General features: G+C 34.8%; 1 protein-coding gene and 1 long non-coding RNA gene across 2 annotated transcripts in view; both read left to right on the top strand.

Annotated features, from left to right (window-relative positions):
- Egfr (epidermal growth factor receptor) overlaps positions 1–19,589 on the top strand; it is a 211,121-nt gene that overhangs the window by 52,816 nt on the left and 138,716 nt on the right. The window lies entirely within an intron of this gene.
- Positions 14,043–15,084, top strand: LOC143264533 (uncharacterized). Its single transcript, XR_013038275.1, has 3 exons — positions 14,043–14,179; positions 14,426–14,876; positions 14,961–15,084. It is a non-coding gene; the product is annotated as an uncharacterized LOC143264533 (long non-coding RNA).

The raw sequence follows: 19,589 nt of genomic DNA, 5'->3' as shown, positions 1-19,589 counted from the left end.
AATTTTCAAGATTGAGATTCTTCGACTTTGGAATGTTAAACTTTATGACCTTGGAAGTTTGTAATTTTTGTATTTTTAAATTTTTACAACTTTTGAACTTGTAATGTAAAATATATAAAATTTCATAATTTTTTAAATTTACAATTTTGCAACTGTGGAGCTTGAAAGTTCAGAAATTTGTAATGTCATAATTTTGTAATTTTTTAACTTTTTAACTTCAGTACTTTGACAAAGTTGAACTATGTAAATTGTTAACTAAAAAGGTATAATTATTTAACTCCAAAATTGTTGAACTGTTGAATTCTTTAACATTTGAATTGTTGAACTCTTAAATTGTTTAACACTTGAATTGTTGAACTCTTAAATTGTTTAACACTTGAATTGTTGAACTCTTAAATTGTTTAATACTTGAATTGTTGAATTCTTAAGTTCTTTAACATTTAAATTATTAAATTGTTAAATTTTTCAATCTTCAATTTTAAATTTCTGAAATCTTGAATTTTATAATTCTTGAACTCTCCAGCTCTCCAATTTTAAAATTCTAAGAGAAGCTACCTCGTGTGCTCCATTCACGTTTCCCCGATCAGGTTTGAAGTCTCCATCACTGAAACATGTTTTTTTAACATTATTTCCTTGGCATCAAGATTTTTAAGCACGCAATCGCGTTCTGCATTAAGTACAGTGTGTCTCCATCACATGGGACGTTTGAATAGCCAACCATCCAGCTAATCTTTTTTCTTAGTACCGGTTTACTCTGCTCGGGTAAAACCTTCAGTCTTATAAACGATATTTCGTATCGTGACGATGATAATTTTGTAAACATGCAAAGTGCAAAAACGTCGATTTTAAACTATTTATAACAGCGCCAATTTTAATCTATAAAATTGTGTAGTCAGATATATTCATGTTCAGCACAAAAACGGCATAATATGAAGGAGATAATATGGCGGATAGGGTAATATGATGGCGGCACAGGGGTTATGGTAAAGCTGGTGGAAAAACAAGGTTCTTATGAATTTATAATTAAATTCATTATTGTCTAAAAGTATTTGTGTACTTTTACTCATATTCATTTGTAAATTGTTAAGGTTCTAAAATTATGTGGTTTTAATAAGTGAAAAATTCTGAAGTCTTAAAATTCTGATTTCTGAAACGTTCAAAGTCCTAAAGTTACAAGATTAACAAAGTCTACAATTTGAAACTTTCAAAGTCTCAGAGTTACAGTATTAAAAAATTCTAAAATCTGAAACTTTGCAAATCCAAAAATTACAAGATTAAAAAATTCTGAAGTCTCAAACTTTCAAAGTCCCAAAGTTGCAATATTAAAAAATTCTAAAATTTAAAACTTTCGAAGTCCCAAAGTCTCAAGCTTCCAAAATTCTAAATTTCTAAAAGTCTGAGATCTGAAACTTTCAAAGTCTCAAACTTTCAAAACCCAAAAACTCTGTGATTCCAAAAATTGCAATATTCCAATATGAGTCACAGAATGTTATCATATACATATCTCTATAATTTCATATTATTATCTGAAACTTTAAAACTTAATTACCTCCGCACTGATTCGAAGACTTTATAGTTTCCATTCAATCTCTAACAATATTACGTCGCAATTTTCTATCAAACCTTGAAATTCTTTCAACTGTTTCTTCCATCGACAACTTCGATAGCACACAATTTTTCTATTCCCTCCAATGAATCATATACCGTTCGCATTATATTCCGATAATAATTATCGGATAATCTTTTAACTTGTTAACAGACTGTTCGTCACCGAGTGACAGTTACTTGTCCCTAATCACCTAACAATAACGTTCATATCAAACTTGAACACAAACAGAAGAATCTGTTGAAGCAGAAACACGTTGGTGTTCGAATTTCTCACGACCGGCAAGGCGGATTCCTGTTGAATTCTTGAATGTGTCTTAACGGGTATTGCCGATCATCTGCCGAGACATCTGGGTCGATCTTGAGAACGTTTCACGCTTATACAGTAGCTCGTGTACAAGACGCGGGGCATTAATATGCATAATTTGTTCGAACAATGGCGAGAACGAGCCTCGCTCTCGAAAGCGGGGTCGTGAACGAAACGAGCCAGCTAGAACGTGGAAAGAACGAAATGAACGGGGTATATGTACGTGCCATCACCTATACAAAAAGTTCCCTCATTCATTTGTGATGAATTGTGAAGGATGAATTAGTTGCAAAAACTGTTGCAAACTGAATGATTGTCACTGAAAGATTGTTACTCTTGTTTGACTACGTTTGTAATGGCGGAAGTTTGGTGCTGTAAGATATTATTGGGTTGTACACATGTGTGATAGGTGTATAATGTATGATACTTACAAGTATAATATTTGGGAGTATAATACTTTTAGGTATGGTATTTGTTAGTGATATACTTGTAGGAATGATACTTGTGAATATTATACTCGTTAGGACAGTATTTGCAAATATAATTTTTGCAAGTAATAATATTTGTGAATGTTATACTCATGGGTACAGTATTTGCAAATATAATTTTTGGGAGTAATAATATTTGTGAATATTATACTCATAGGTACAGTATTTGCAAATATAATTTTTGCAAGTAATTATATTTGTGAATATTATATTCATGGGTACAGTTTTTGTAAATGTAATTTTTGCAAGTAATAATATTTGTGAATATTATACTCGTGAGTACAGTATTTGCAAATATAATATTTGTGAATATTATACTCATGAGTACAGTTTTTGTAAATATAATTTTTGCAAGTAATAATATTTGTACATAAACATAAAATTTGTCAGCATAATTCTCACTAATTTATTTCTATATAATTAATTTACAAAAGGCTTCAAAGCGAAACTAATACACTAATTTAAATTATTAATATTTCCATTGTTAATATTTCATGAACTTAATTTTTAATATTCTTTTATGTTATTAAACATTAATTCTTATCATTTCATTTGCTGTAGAAAGTTTATGTATTTGACAAATATCTTTTACAAATTAAATATAACAAATAATAACTTCTGCTGCAAAAGTATCAGTTCATAATGAATTTTAATTATAATACCAACTTTAGTATTTTGTACGTAACCTTTGATTTATATCATAAACTCAATACCTTGCTGGCGATAATGATGGTATTTTACCGCGGTCTTTTATTGATAAACAGGTGTCGGATTCATTCAAATATGCTTGGTTAGCAATACTTATCTCGAAAGTATTCGTATTACCGAGGGGTGGCTGATCGAATTTATAACGATTATCGTCTAAATGATTAATTGTACGGTTGCAGATATCTGATTATAATTGTGTGGCTAGCTCAGTTCGTTGACAGATTTTCTAGGTAAGATAATGTCCAGTCGACTTAAGAATTTCTGCGTACTCTATTAAAGCTGGTTTATTTGTACTTTGTGACAAATGAGCAATGATTTTAATCTTCAATAACAAGTGTCAATAAACAACATTTAATAACATGTTAATAAATAATTGTTAACTATAAACTTGTTAACTAGAAATGAATTTAGTTGTGTGATACGATAATTTAGGATTTTAATAAATATAGGAATTTCTAGAGTAACAAGTTTGTAAACCTGAAAATTTAAAAAAATAGAATCTTGAAAATATAGAAATTTGAGAAGATAGAAATTTAATTTGAAATTCAATAACTCCAAGATTTTGAAGTTTACAAATATCAAACCTTCAAATTTACAAATTTTCAGATTTGGGAATTTAGTGTCAGAAATATGGAAATAAGTATAGAAATTTCATTTGTATAAGGGTGTAGAGAAGTAAAATTTCAAATTTTCAAATATTGATACACAGAAATTTTTTAATTTTATAATTTTAAGTTTTCAAAAACAGAAACTTGATAATTTAAAGAATAACAAAAATCTGCCTTCTCCTTATTACAGTAGCAAAATTACCTCCAAATCTATAAAAACTAACCACACAACTATAAAATAAATTACTAAATAACCAGCACCAACTATTACACAGACTCAGTAAAAATTATCAGTAGTAAAACCCAACATTGCCATCAATAACACCAAGAACAATTCAGACCCACAACACCACCAAAAAGAAAGATTATTTATCGATACCCACGGTTCCGCGTATGCGCAAACGCTCTAATTTAGCAGATCGAAACTGACCCGTTCCTGCCACGGTTCGTTTGTCCCGCAATGGAAAACGCGAGATATATCGCGTTTTACGCACACTCCAGCATAAAACGTATTCGTCTATTAGACGAGTGCCAACAGTGTTCCTCGGCGTCCATGCGATCCACAATGTAACGATAGAGTTAACCCGCTTTAAAACGGCCGTATCTTATCCACCGGCGACACGACCGTCGCTTTATGAGTCCAAGACAATGAGGTCGCCATGTTTTTCTTATGTCCTCGCATGACAACCGAAACGGCTCTGAAACACGGTGCCGTGTATGTTCGTCGTCTTTCTTCCTTCTACTTGGACGCCTTCATCCGTGACGCCCTACCTTCGCTCGTATAAACGTAAGACTTGGAACTCTTACCGCTGCTCCTATCTATCCAAATGATTTACAAACAACAATTAAGCTTACACACGTTGGGAATCGGTGATACAATATTAAATTGATCTGTTGACGTACGCTTGGGGTTCATTGATACGTTTGTTAAGAGGGTGGTTCGGGGAAATAAATTAATAAGAGCTGAAGTTAATTCTGAGATGTTAACTCTTGATATTAATTAGAGGTATATTGGTAAATAGAAATAATGTAAATGTCAATACTGTTTTTGGTCATTTTATTTGGAAGTGACTGTGATTCGATTCAAAGACGTGATCTTGAAAAATGCAATGTTCATATTAACAAATAATTTTGATTGTATAACAACAAAAAATATTCCATAAAAATAGTTTGAGGAATAATTTGAAGAATTATAGCATGATACTATAATGAAACAGTAAGTTAAAAGCCACTAAAATATTTAAAAATCAGCAAAAATAGCAAAATTATGTGTACCAAAAATTTTAGCAGCAAAAAAGAATACTAATAAATTATAATTAATTTGACAGCTAATTTTACTTTAATTTTTCTTAAGTTTTTCACTCACAACTTTCCAAAATTTGTAATGTTTATTGTATTGGTATAAAATTCAATACAATAAGTGTATTCGATTAATAGTGGCTGTTACATAAATTTCGCGAATTTGGGTTACAATTGATCCAACTCTATCGAGGGTTAGCGGAGAATGCAGTTCGTTATGCTGAAAATCTAGAGCACTCAAGTAGAAGGTGTTGAATATTAAGGAGCGCATCGCATGATCTGCATTCGTGAGGGTTGTGCTTGAGTTATTAGAAAATCGCGAGGAAGTTTTGAGGATCATACTTTGAAAAGACACCTTGGAGGCTCTAGAATTTCTTGAATACATAATTTGATGTCCTTTGAATAAATTTCTTAGACAAACTTTTAATAAAAGACATATGAAATGCGTACATTATTTTTCGAACATTTTTCACATACTCTTTATTCGATTATTCACATGTTACTCTACTTTTAAATCGTTACGTAAACTTTGCCATAAATTTTTATGATCATAATTTTCGTAAGTAAGTTTTCACACACGCCGTCAATAAATAACAGTTTCATAACCGAAAACTAGTCTGAGAAATTGAATTTTCTATTTACTGTTCCATAAATTCATAATTTTTCCATAAAAATGTCACTCGAAGTACGAGCTACATTCGCGACAGTGAGATACAATGCCACTTTCTCGTGTTAAGTACGAGGAGTTGATCGACAAGATAAAAGCACTTTCAATAGGAAAAGATACGTGACTTTCTACACCCAGAAACTGTTTCCTTCCCTACTATTTCGATTTTGTAGTATTCCCAGTTCCGAACACGCTGCTTGAAACAAAGGTTTCATGTATGAATTCCAAGCGCAGCAGACTTGAAATTAATTAGGAAATGACCTCTCACTTTCACCGTTTCTATACCCGTTATCCTGGAGATCATCTTTGTGAATCGGTCGGTAAAACAGAACAAGGACTCGAAGGATCTATAAATTCGTGGAAGCTTGGTGAATAACGTAGAGGAAGGTAAAGTAGAAAGCTGTATTACTGGTGTTCTTTACTGGCATTCGATAAATGGAAACCTGCTATATCGACCGTCTCTTCAAGTTCCGCATTTTCATGCTAGAGAGCTGTACGTGTTCCTTCTTAAAAACTGCTTTACCGACAGAAAAGTACCTTCTTGTAAATTCATCGAACTTACGTAATTTTTATTCATTTAATTGCGAATGTAATTCAGTAGATTCTTCAAATAATATTGAAAATTGTATAAAATTGATTAGATTGAAAATTTCTATTTAAATATACCTATGTTTGTAGTTAATTTTAGAAATTTGTAGAAATTTTAGATTTGTGATTGTCCTTACTGTTAACACAGGAACAACTTTAATTTCAAAACATTCTCCGCACAACATTAAGCAATAAAGTGGAAATCGTAGTCCGTTCTTTTTACCACCTTCGTTACCAACATTGTTGCATTTCGCAAAAAGTTTGCAAGTAGAAACGTCCGTTTTATTATCCATGACCAATCGCGCAAAGTATCAAACCAGAAAACGGAATTCTTTCTCGTGACACAACAGCAGCGCAAAAATTTCACAACTACTTAAAGCGTTCGAAGAAATTTCTTTATTTGAACGAAAGCCCATTGAGCGTTCGTGTTATATTGTAAGGTGTACGGAAATTTTCGACGAACCTAATAAAGAATATTTCCGGGGTTCGAGCAGCGTTCAAATATTTGAGGGTTCTTCCAGGTAAACAATAGCTCATTAATTCCTACTTTATTTGACCTAATCCACGTACTCCACGTCTTGGGACATTAGCGGCACCCGAGGCTACGTTTGGCTTCGAATGTTTGCCTCGATCGATGCAAATATTGAAGCACCGTCGTTTTCGTCGATTGTCGGTATTACAACGTTGTATTAGTGACTGTTAATTAATTAGGAAGTGTCTCCTCGAAGGTTTCTAACTCCTACATGAATTGTATGACATTCTTACAACGGTTGGTTGAAATCGAGGACGAAGTAGAATTTTTAGGGTTCAATTTTTATTAAAATTTACGCTTAACAAATTTTTTATTGAATAAAACTGTAGTTCTATTTTACTTTATTTGATCACTTGCTCATTCCACTATTTTTTTACATTTATAATAGTACTTTATACTGTCATATACTTGACTTATACTCTGCATTGTTCGATTTTAATTATTCAAAGAATTTTTAAAATTAAACTTTGGACAGTTAAGACATGTCGCCAAGCTTGGTTTTCAAAACCAAAATTATTAACAAATTAGTAGTCTTTCCTCATTTTGCTTTTAATTACCTGAAGAATTTTTTAAATTAAATTCCACAGTAAAGACACGTCAAAAGTTTCCTTTTTGAAAACCAAAGTAAACGAAGCAAAAGAGGATCCTAAAAAGGCAGGGTTTTGGCGCCTCGTTTAAAAGCGTTGCGCCAACTAATTCGACGGCTCGTTTAATCGAGAGGACGCATCGGCGTCGCAGTGATCGATCGATCTGGCGGCGATCGTTCGAGAAGATCTCGAGAGATGTCGATGGTTCTCGCAGGTGCTCGAGAGAAGATTCGACCCGGGAATTCTTGAGATCTACGACTATGCGAATGCTCGCGTGCGCGAGAGCCAGTCCAGCACGGGGCAAAAGACGCGAAGAGAGGAGAATCTTTGTGCTGCTCTCGCTTTCTCTCTTTGCTGGTGCATGGCCTCTCCGCACGCGTCCGTTGTGCCTCTACTAACCCACGGGGTCGACGTCCTGCAGGATCCGAGCTCCAGGTCCAGCATCACCTATCGGACGCGCAGGGAAACTCGAAACACCTCGCATTCTACGGGAACCAGAAGACCCATTAACACATTGTGATCGAAGGTCGTAGACGTAGAACTCGGAAATGTATTTCTACCCCCGGTATTTAAATACAATGTTACACTCTTGGTACTGTGATATCGAATTTTTATTGTCTTGACATGGTTTTGAGATTTTATTTTGGAACTTCACCATTTTGTAGCTTTGGAAGTTTGCTTTGATTAAACTTTAGAAATTTTGCATTTAGAATTTTTTGAACGAGGTTTTGAATTTTGTTTGACAACTTTGGAAATTTTTAGGCTTTGACATTTAAGGAATTCTAAAAACCTGCAAGCTTGAAATTTTTCAACTGAAAAATTGTTAGAAAAAATCTAACTTTGGAACTTCACCATTTTGTAGCTTTGGAAGTTTGCTTTCGTTGAACTTTGAAAATTTTGCATTTAAAAGTTTTTGAACGAGAGTTTTGAATTTTGTTTGATGACTTTGGAATTTTTGTAGTCTTCGATATTTAAGGAATTCTAAAAACCTGCAAGCTTGAAATTTTTCAACTGAAAAATTGTTAGAAAAAATCGAGCTTTGGAACTTCACCATTTTGTAGCTTTGGAAGTTTGCTTTTGTTGAACTTTAGAAATTTTGCATTTAGAAGTTTTTGAACGAGGTTTTGAATTTTGTTTGACGACTTTGGAATTTTTTAGGCCTTGACATTTAAGGAATTCTAAAAACCTGCAAGCTTGAAATTTTTCAACTGAAAAATTGTTAGAAAAAATCTAACTTTGGAACTTCATTTGTGGACTTGATATTTGTACTCTGGAAGTTTGAAAACTATTTTAGAGTTTGTTAATTTTAAAACCTTGTAACTTTATCTAATAATTCCAAAACTTTGAACCTTCAGAATTACAACACAGAGATTTGGAAGTCGTCCTTGACAAATTTTTTCTGCCATTGACAACGGAAACAAGATAATTAACTTTCGAACATTAGTAACACAACGTTTCACCTCTTTTTTCATTCGCATTGAACGAATTAGTCAAGTGTCTCACAAAGAATGTAATGTTCTTGAAACTGGAATTGAAAGCCAGCGATTTCTCTAAGCTTTCTTGCGCGATCAGCTGTTGACTCGTTACCGCGTTGCATAAACTGTTTCTGGTTTATGTATGTAGATCGAGGGGGAATCTCGGTTGTAGTGTCATTAGAGAACTAGTTTCAAAAGGAGGTTTTAATGTTGATCGCGTGAAGCAAACGGGAATCGTGGATTCTGAAGGCGTCCTGGAAAAAGAGTAGCCTGATACCGGATGAGGAACAGTTGGAGAACGGGTGAAAGTCCAATGAAGCTCTTGGCACTTTGCTCAAGGTTACCCTGATTCCTTTCGAGGAACAAGGATCGACAACCGTAAAATAGTGTATTTAATAACTGCCATAAAAAGAAATCTCGATTGTATTGTTGCTGTATGAGAGGTTGAAACGAGGGAAATTTTTGAAAGAATTTTTGACCGTTCAAATAATAGTCTTAGCTTTCTATTTCTCCATTAGAGAAAATTAATAACTCGTTAAAACCACATGAATGAAATTTTTTAAATCTAGAAGTTAATGAAGTTTTTAATTACTTGAAGACCTCGAAGATTTTTGCAAGAATACTTAAATTATGAAATTGTTTAATTAGTTCACAATTTGTTGTTGAATAATTTTGTAAAAATAGAACATTAAAAAGTTCATTTACTTTATAGATATTTCTTTTACATTTGTTAACAGAAACTTACAGAAACAGTAAGTTAGCATATTTTAACAAATATAAAATTTTAAGTTTTCAAATTTACATATTGAGAAACTTATTCGAAGTCCAAAAACTGACAGTAGATCGACCATGTATTTTTAAGAAAAATTACTTCAGTCAAGATCTCATCATTGATCTTCACGGGAGTCACCATTTTGACAATCCTAATCTCATATTAATCTAACGAAGCAGTGAAGAAATCAGTAGTAGAAAAAAGTATAAGTGTGGGTATAAGAAAGCATAGGAAACGGTAATCATGAAATATTCGTTGAGTCTTTCTCGCACTAACGGAGCAGGTATCAGAATCAAGAGGAGCTCCTTCGGTTCGTATACCATTACGACAACCAATGACTTCTGGCCATGTATGGTATCCAACGCTACAGCCTATGATGCATGCCTAATTGCCCCTAATGGCCGGTTTTCGAAAGCCGTTCGTCGCTGTTACCTGAGTAACCAAAGCTACACTCGGGTGCAAAATAGTCCAAATGCAGGATCTCATTTGACCTTGAGGTATCATTTATTTCAAGGAGGTTCTTCAAGGAGGTCCTCCTTTATTTCAAAGAGGTTCAAATAAATTTCTCTACAAATTATCAAATTTGATGATTTGTAACTTGTTTAATTTTATATCTTCAAATGTTCGAATTCATCGAGGTACAAATTTTTTAATTGTACGTCTTCAAGTTTTCATATTTCTAAATTTCTTCATCTCCAAATTTACAAATTAACTTCGTATTATTCGAGTTACTGAATTTTCTAAATTTCCACATTACTAAACTGCTAAACTCTGAAGTCTGCAAGTTACCAAATTTCAATCTTGCCTTTCAACCTTGTCTTTCAAACTTGTCTTTCAACCTTGCTTGCTTTCCCCAATTCTCAAGTTCTCCCAACTTCCCAAATGTCCAAAATGTTTCAACCATCCCCAATCTCCAAATCCACCGTTAATCCTAAAATTACATCAAAATCTCGTGGATGACGTTCTCCCCACAAGGAGACAATAAAATAGAGTAGAGCACAAGCAGAAAATGGAGCACGGTGGGAGAAGTCGCGCGTCCGTTGAATCGAAGTTGTTAGTTATCTGGTTGGCTGTCATGGATCAGATATATCCACGTGTCTCCCTATATCCATCCCCTTTTCTCTCTTTGCCGGTTGAGTCGCGTGCGCAACACCAGCCACGAGACCCCCATAACATCGTCCCCTCGATCTTCCTCGCGCCTGTCTCGTCGTTCCAGGACTTCTTTCCAGTTTCATCGTGCTCGTTAGGCCGCAGAACTCGCGCCGGAACAACGACGATTCCTATCCGCATCGGACTATTTACGATCCTAACCGTAGCGAATCGCCTTTAAGCCTCGACACTTCGTAAATCGGTGTTCGGTAAAGCTCGTGCGTGTACGTTAGCGTTCCTCGTTAGGAGAAATCAATCGATAGAACTGTGCGTTTCGATTCGAATTGGTTGGGTTTACGAGCTTTTTATACCTTTAATGGGGTACTTAGCGAGCTGGTAGGAATACTGGTCGATTGGCAGGAAAAATTAGGATTTTTGAAATTGTTGTTCAATTAAATGCTGGGAACTGGATGTCACGGTTAGAAAATATCATATGTTCACATATGATGAACGAGATAAAGATTTATAGGGATGTTTAAGGTATTTTGAGGACATGTATTAGATACACAAAATCAAATTATGATATGTAGTATTAGATATACAAAATCAAATTATGTATGTAATATGATATACTAATATACATACACAATATGATCAATATATGCAATATTACCAATATGCGTAATATGCATAATATATGTAATATGATGTACTAATATACATACACAATATGATCAACATATGCAACATTACCAATATGTATAATATGCATAACATATGTAATATGACGTACTAATATACATACACAATATGATCAACATATGCAACATTACCAATATGTATAATATGCATAACATATGTAATATGACATACTAATATACATACACAATATGATCAACATATGTAACATTACCAATATGTATAATATGCATAACATAAGTAATATGACATACTAATATACATACACAATATGATCAACACAATATGATGATAATGTATGTAATAATATATACAATTTATACAACATGTGAAGTACATACGATCACATATGTGATGCGTCTAACATTGAATAAATGGAAGGGGTAAAATTGCGTTATAAATGAAACGTTTCCAGTTGGTTTCCACGAATTCATTTTCCAGGCCAGTGCTAACAATTTGTCGGCCGTGACCCGACCAAAGTTTTACGACTCGGGGTGTAAAGAGGCTCTCCTGTTCGTTACTCCCTCTTGAAAAGTTGGCAGAGCAATGGAACTCGTTTACTCGGCTCTTACCTGAACAAGAGACCGCGACAGAAGAGGGGAAACGCTTTCGTAGAAACGCGCCATAGCCGTGCCTAGTGTTTGCGCATTGTATGTACCCGACTATCCCATACCGCGAACCTGGAATGTTCCAGCCTGACGAGTTTGCTGACCGATCGATCGATTTGGACTTTTCACCCGGGAAGATAATAATCTACCCTGACAACGATCGCGGGATTCTAGCTACGCAAACGATAGAAAGGATACATTATGTTTCAACAAATATTTTACAACGTCGTATATTACGCTTCGACTATTTTTCTTTTTGGAGACACAATTGATACACGTACACGACTTAGTACGAGATACTTGTACAAGTTTCTGGGTCTTTTCTGGTAGCCTGCTGTTTCGTTGACAGATCATATTTTTGCGGCGTTTTTGGTTTTTTGATTCGATAAGATTTCAAGTCTTTTAAAATTCATGGACTAGTAATAATCTAGTTAATGCACGAAGAAGGATAAATATACCGGGTCGATCCGAAAGACGAGCGTTTAAAGAGAGATATAAATATTTCACTGGGAAGTCGTACATCACTACTAATCTATGTTATACGTCCATTACGAATGGTCGACCGACCAAAAATGGACGAGCATCGGCCGCGTGTAACTCAGACGTAAGGAGAGAACGGCAAGAAGAAACGGGACAAAGCGATGTATACGACGCAAATTAGGCTACCTGAAAACCAACGTGCAAGAAGTATCGCTCGCGATTAGCAAGTCGTCTTACCAAATTTAGCGAGTCGTCGAAAGCGCCGTCGGGCATATCGCCGCACGGAATCGGTCATGTCACGACCCTTCCTTCCTTCGACTCTCGGTAGAATGGTTCCTCGCGTTTCCAGGAGGACCGAAGCCGGTGATCTTTAAACTCCAAACTGCGGCATTACGACCGAATTTGGACGTTGGGGCCCGACCTTCTTCAGACATCGCATTAATGTATTATTCTTACCACGCTTTCGGGGATCCGCTCTAACGAAGTGCAAGATCTGCCAGAAATTTGAACGTAACGGAGGGTGAAATGCGCATCCCAGATTTTTCTCTCTACCGAGAACCCACGCTGTAAGAAATAGATGTTTGGTTTATACAAATGAGGCGTACTGTTTTTGACGCATTACTGACTGTGTATATCTTAGATATTTTTTGGGTGTTCAGGGTTTCTTTATTAGATTTTTATTTAAAAATGTAATGTATGTAAAGTTGAAGCATATATCTGTTTCATATGTTCATACTATACGAACTTTCTTTGGTAGATTTTTAATAAAAAATATATTACATAATTTATGTTGCTAATGTAACTATTACAACAGCAGAAAATTTCAAATATTATTTTTCTTTATTTATACACTTTAAATTAATTGATGAATTTTTGCAAAATTGTACAATGTCCATATAACAGTTTAATAACAAAAATCTATATGAAGATTTGATAAAATAATATCTATTTATATTTGCATGTACATATAGAGCTGTATGAAAATCAATTTATTGATACAACGTTTCACTTTGTTATTCTATTATAACATATATGTTACAGTTCATAAAAAATCAATAGTATAAGGACTCAATTAAGGAAAACAATTTATCAAAAAATAAATATCGTTGCACTTATAACGATATCACCCATAATGATCATATTGCGTTACAGTGTACCGTAATCGACAGCATCTTGAATTTAGATATAAACAATGTTAAGCAAGTAAGATAGCAGTAACGGGAACCTCGAATTCACGAAGAAATCGATATTAAAATTACGCCAATAATCACAGTGTATGCAGAGCAAAATATCCGGAAGCTGAAGCGTGCACTCGCGTTGCAGCACAGCATAGCCGTGCAAATTGCAGGGTGCGAAAAGAAATTAGGGAATCGAATAACCGGCTCAAAATCAATTTTTGATCGGTGTGGTTGGCTGAGTTATTAACCGTAGCACAGTTGCTCGAAGTAATTAACCCTTGCGAGCCAATTTCCGGGGCACGCGCCGCTGTGAACATTGCCATGATTGGTGCCCCGTGAAATTCTGCAAAAAGTAACCTTTTGCCTTGTAACGAAGCTTGTGTCATATTCCGTCTAAAATATTCTGTTTAATTTCTAAATATTTTTAATTCGAAATAGTACTTTTTTATTACAATTACCGAATTACCAAATTTGTATGTTTATGACTATGTGAGTTTAAAAATTTGATGCTCCTAAATTTCTAAGCTTCTATATTTTTAAAGATGAAAAAACTGTGAATTTTCAACTGCCATATAAATAAGTGAAACAGAATATTTCTACACAGAATAAAATTTCATTTTTACTTAAGTTCCATTTGAATTAAAAATGAATATTCAGTATAATTTACCGTATATTGTATACGTAAAATGTGGAGACCTATCAGTAATTCCGCTAATAACGCTACTTTGTCTACAGGCAAAACGCTAATGCGAGACAATCCTTAACGCGATAATCACGAAAGCAAATGGAGGTACATCAAGACGCTTTCTTAAGCAAGCTATCAAACACATTCAATTAACACCGTTAAATGGACGAAGTCATTTATAGGGTTATTTGCATTAAACACGGTCCGAAAACTTTCCAGCGTAAAAAACCGAGAGGGAAGGCTTTCGAGAACGTTTTAATTTGTGATGGAAAAGGACAAGGTGCGTGTTACGGTACGCGTGGGTTCAGAAAGACGGTAAAAGCCTGGTTGCTTGATTGACGTTGCCGCGTGCTACGTGGATTTCCTAACTAACCATAATCGATTTCACCGGTAAATGAATGCCTTCTAACGGGATGGATATGTCGAAATCCCTCACGTGAAGTCCCTTCGGCTCTCGATCGCGATTCCTGGCATCGTTGCAGTCCGTGCAGCGTGCTAAATGTAACATAATCTATATCGAGTATCATTTACGTGACTGAAGTTCCGTATAATCGATTAACATATTTTTAACTATATTCTTTATAGACAACATAGAAATTGTTTTTGCAATACAACGAGGAAATACAGATTTATTTAATTATTGAAAAATTATTGAAGGTATATGATTATTTAAGAGACAAAATTGAAGAGTAAAAATTTTTGTCTGAACACATGCTTCATGTATTTTAGAACTGATCATACTCTTTCATATTTATTCATTAAATATCAATTAAAAAAAGAAGTTTATTTAGGACATTTACTTGTTAGAAGTATATTATTAAATAGCAAACTAGAGTTATTAAATTTAATGAGTTCATACGAAGTTTCAGCAGTGAAATAGCATTTATATAAACATTTTAAATATCTCACAAACTGTCAATTTTTTAATATCATACGTTAATTCTATTTTACACATAATTTTGCTATAAAGTGGTCTATGTACATTTAAATTATTTAGGACATTATGTGTATTCTCAATTTTCATATATTTAATTTAAGAAATAAATTAGGTCCTCACTAAAGAAAGACTTGTAGCAAGTTATTGCTTCCCCATTTCATTAATATCTCCAATGTTCCCATATCGATAAGAAACCCGAATTTTTTGGTAATATTTGTTCGCACGCTCGAGTTAAAAATACCAAAATCTAATCTCCTCTTATCAACGAAATTTTGGATCTCTTTGATCCTTGAAGTAAATAACATTATCGTACGAAATTGCTCACCCGAGAAATGCATCGCTAGTTTCGAACCCGTCAAGAACGGGTTGGTCAACCAAAAAAACGAAGAAAAAAATATTGGTGGAATCAACGCGAGACAGCTGTACCGGCTGTGCTAATATTTGGCAGACACCTCGAGCTTACCCTAAAGATAACTGCAAGGTAATCTTGCAACTTTTGAGGTACGTCTTGTTCTCCGCTCTCACGAGACCTGTGCTTGAGAAAATTGACACACGTATCGTTTTAAGTGATTTAATTTTCTGTGTTGTTCTTACACTTGAGGTAAATTGAAAATTGTGTGGTCGCAGCTGTGGAACTTTTTTAATTAGCTGAGAGGAAATTTATGTGACAATACATTATTATTGTTAGGGTAGTAAATGTAGTGTAAAGTGTAGTTTGTAGATTATTATTTGTGAGGTTATATTTAGGGTTATATAAGTTATGTAAACATATAATAAAGTATATATTTGTACCATCATGGTGGCACCATTGAACCTTAATACAAATCTTATTTTTAAATAAACTTATAGTTGAATGATATTTTTTATTTGTTCATAAATTTTCATCTTGTTCCAAATAAAATCAGATCAAAGCTCAGATCAGATAGAAACTCAGCACATAGACTTTTAAGATATCAATAACAAAAACTTCGGATTACAAGAATGATATAAAAGTTATGACGGAATGTTTCATAAAATTCTTGTTAATATCTGTTAAATTGAAATCATAACGAATCGCCGAAAGAAATGATCGGAATTCTCGACGGTCGGTTTACGATGCGATTTTTTCGCCATTCCGCCGTAATTCGGTCGGATCGAACAATGCGACGATCGAGAGCATCATCGACGTTTTACCGGAACAACCGCGATCTCCGAAGAATAATAAATCTCCATTAGAGACCACTGGAGAATCGTCGAAAGTCCATCGACCTCACAAGGTCCGACGTTCTCGACGAACGTCTGGGCTAACGAGCTAGATGCGAAATTCATTCTGTACCAGATATCATCTGGCTTCATTTCTCGTCGACGAAGTGCCTCGATCACGCTCTAAAATGCCGACCATTCATTGTTTCCCTAAACGATAAAAATCTAACTCTTAATCGTTCGATGTTGCTGATATTGCCCCTCGTGAAGTACAATTAATTTCTATTCGATATTCTTCCAAGTAATTGATTAATTTTTCATGTTGTTGGTTTGGGGAAAATTTAAAGTATGTATTAACTGCAGGAGATTGCAAATGATGCATATAAAAATGTACTTTGTTATGAAGTTTACATATGTGTACGAATTTTACATATGTGTAACATTCTACATGTGTACATATAAATACTATTATATATTGTCGTTTTACATAATTATAATAATATGCTAATATTCGTACAAAAATTTATAATATATCTTCTAATATATTTTTGACCTATTTTTTTCATCTAAAATTATAACTTTACATGTACCATATGGACCATGCAAAAATTATTTTCCTACATGAAATATTTTTCCAGAGCATATAAGGCTATCTTTTACAAAAAAAATAAAAATGCTTATTCTCATGCCCCTAATCAAATATATCAATTACTGAACCATTAATTACATCAGATATGCCCACCACTGCCCATCTCACTAAAAGGGTTAAATCGAGAAGTGCCCCAATCGATCGTGCACACTCGAGACCGAATTTATGGCGGTGCTCAGCTAATTGCAGGTGTGCATCCCGACTGTTCGCTTCCGAAATGCTGGAATTAATGAACGACGCCGAATTATTTATTAATTGAAAGTTCGCTCGCGTGCGATCGCATAAACGATCACGAAGATGGGGCGCAAAAGGGGCTACAGAAAGTATTATGAATCGGTTCGGCGATCGTTGTAAAGCTCGACGCGGCAAGTGGCGATGGCAACGCGGTCGTTGTATTACGTATGCTCGGTCTGAATTATGAAAGCAATTAATATGGACCGGTAGCCGATACACGGGGTCCCATGAACCGGTACGTCGTCGTAGATCGGCACGGGGCTTGTTCCTGGCGAACGGTACACGCGCTGCGTGCGTATCGCGAACATTCGATGGATAGACTGTTTTCTTGGTAAGCGTGGTTTCACCATCGTAAAGAAGGGAACGTTCCGAGTGTCGTATTTATGAAGAGAACTCCAGCGTTAACAGGATCGGTAGATATCGCCTGTTACTCCTTACAGTAGCACGCGATGAATGGCCTCGGTTTAACCTTTACTTCTTGTCCTCGGAAAAACTTTTTGTAACATTTAATTCAATGGACAGCTTTTGCAAACTCTTAAGAATTTAGGGATACTTTAAACATCACAGAAGATTTTTGTATCTACTCTAGGATTTTCCTTTTAGGACTCTGTTGAACATTTAGAGATTGGTTATGGATTTTGAGTTAATAAATTGCTGTTAGTTTTTAGTTTGTTCATAATAAAAATTAAAATTAAAACAAAATTTTTAACATAATAGATATTGTCATAGTTATAACAAAATATCATTGCTGAAAATAAAGATCTAAAATTTTTGACATGATAAATCAAGCATTTACAGTTTGGTAACAGAATATCATATCATATGTTATAATTTGTGTATACAAGCTTCTACTTCAGTACATATATTAAAGTTACATCAACACCTAATACAAGCAACATCTATCTGCACAATAGACCTAACCTATTCGCAATTATAACCTATTCGTATTGTACGTCACTACAATCCTTTATGCAACATAAAATATTTTAGTATCATCATATGTACAATTCCAATTAACGGTTGACATTAACGTCACGTAGTTTGAACGTAGAAAGGTAAATTGATATGGAAGTAGCATTTAAACGCGTGGTTTCGTTGAGTGGCCACTTCACAAATGATTAACGAAAGGAGGTCTGATCCTTGCGTGAAGGATCGAGTAAATCAATTCCACGTTACACGGTTGATCGTCTTAATTTGCATAGGCTTTCTCTGTTAGCGTTTAAGGATGCGGAAGATAATTGACACGCGATGTAGAAACTTATCCCGTGGTCGTTTCTAAATTAAGTGTCATTCTATTTGGACGTCGTACGAGAGCAGCGATGGCCTCTGATTAATTCCAGATTAAATCGCATGACCGGCTCGTTCGAACGTGAAAAATTGATATCGTGTATCAAAGAATAATCGAAGTGGAAAGGTTCCTCGAAAGAGTCCAGTACGGAGTTGTAACACCCCGTCGATCGTAGGTAACGGGGCAGCACGCGCTCCCGACGCCCACGTAAAAAGGCGGAGGAACGTTACGGTGTATACCTTAAATTAAATCGAAAGCCCGTGGCGTTACGGTGGCGTAATATCATCCGCCTTAACAGTGTCCCATAAACTATTATCGTCGTTGGACAAAGTGATATCGAAATGCCGATACCGGCTTCCGCTTCGACCTCTATGCGTTTGCCTACATATACGCTTGGAACTTCGTCATGGTCCGCGCTTGGTACTTCGTCATGGTCCGTGCTTTCAAATTTTCTTGAGGCGTTGCAGAAATTTGGGAATTTAGGAACTTATGGATTTGAAGATTTGGGATTGTGAAAATATGAGAACTTGAGGAATTGAGAAATTGAGAAATTAGAAATTTGAGAATTTGGAAATTTGGAGATTTAGGGATGTGACACCTTGGGACTTGAGCATTTGGAAATTTGAAGATTTAGGGATGTGACACCTTGGGACTTGAGCATTTGGAAATTTGGAGATTGAGAAATTGGAAAATATGAAAATTTGGAAATATGCAGGTTTGGAAATATGAGAATCTAGGAGTATGAGAATGTAGAGGTTTGGAAGCTTGAGAATCTAGATATATGGGAATGTAGAAATCTGGGAACCTAGAGACTTAACAGTGGATCTGAAGATCATAGTGCTCAATATAACCTACAGTTAAAGAATGAAGAAGACCACAGGTATATATGAAAATGAATAAAGAGGCAATATAACAAGGGACCAT

This window comes from Megachile rotundata, chromosome 5 (genome assembly GCF_050947335.1).
Source record: "Megachile rotundata isolate GNS110a chromosome 5, iyMegRotu1, whole genome shotgun sequence".
Taxonomy (NCBI): domain Eukaryota; kingdom Metazoa; phylum Arthropoda; class Insecta; order Hymenoptera; family Megachilidae; genus Megachile; species Megachile rotundata.
The sequence above is the reverse complement of the archived record's forward strand: the minus strand, read 5'-3'. Positions and strand labels throughout refer to the sequence as shown.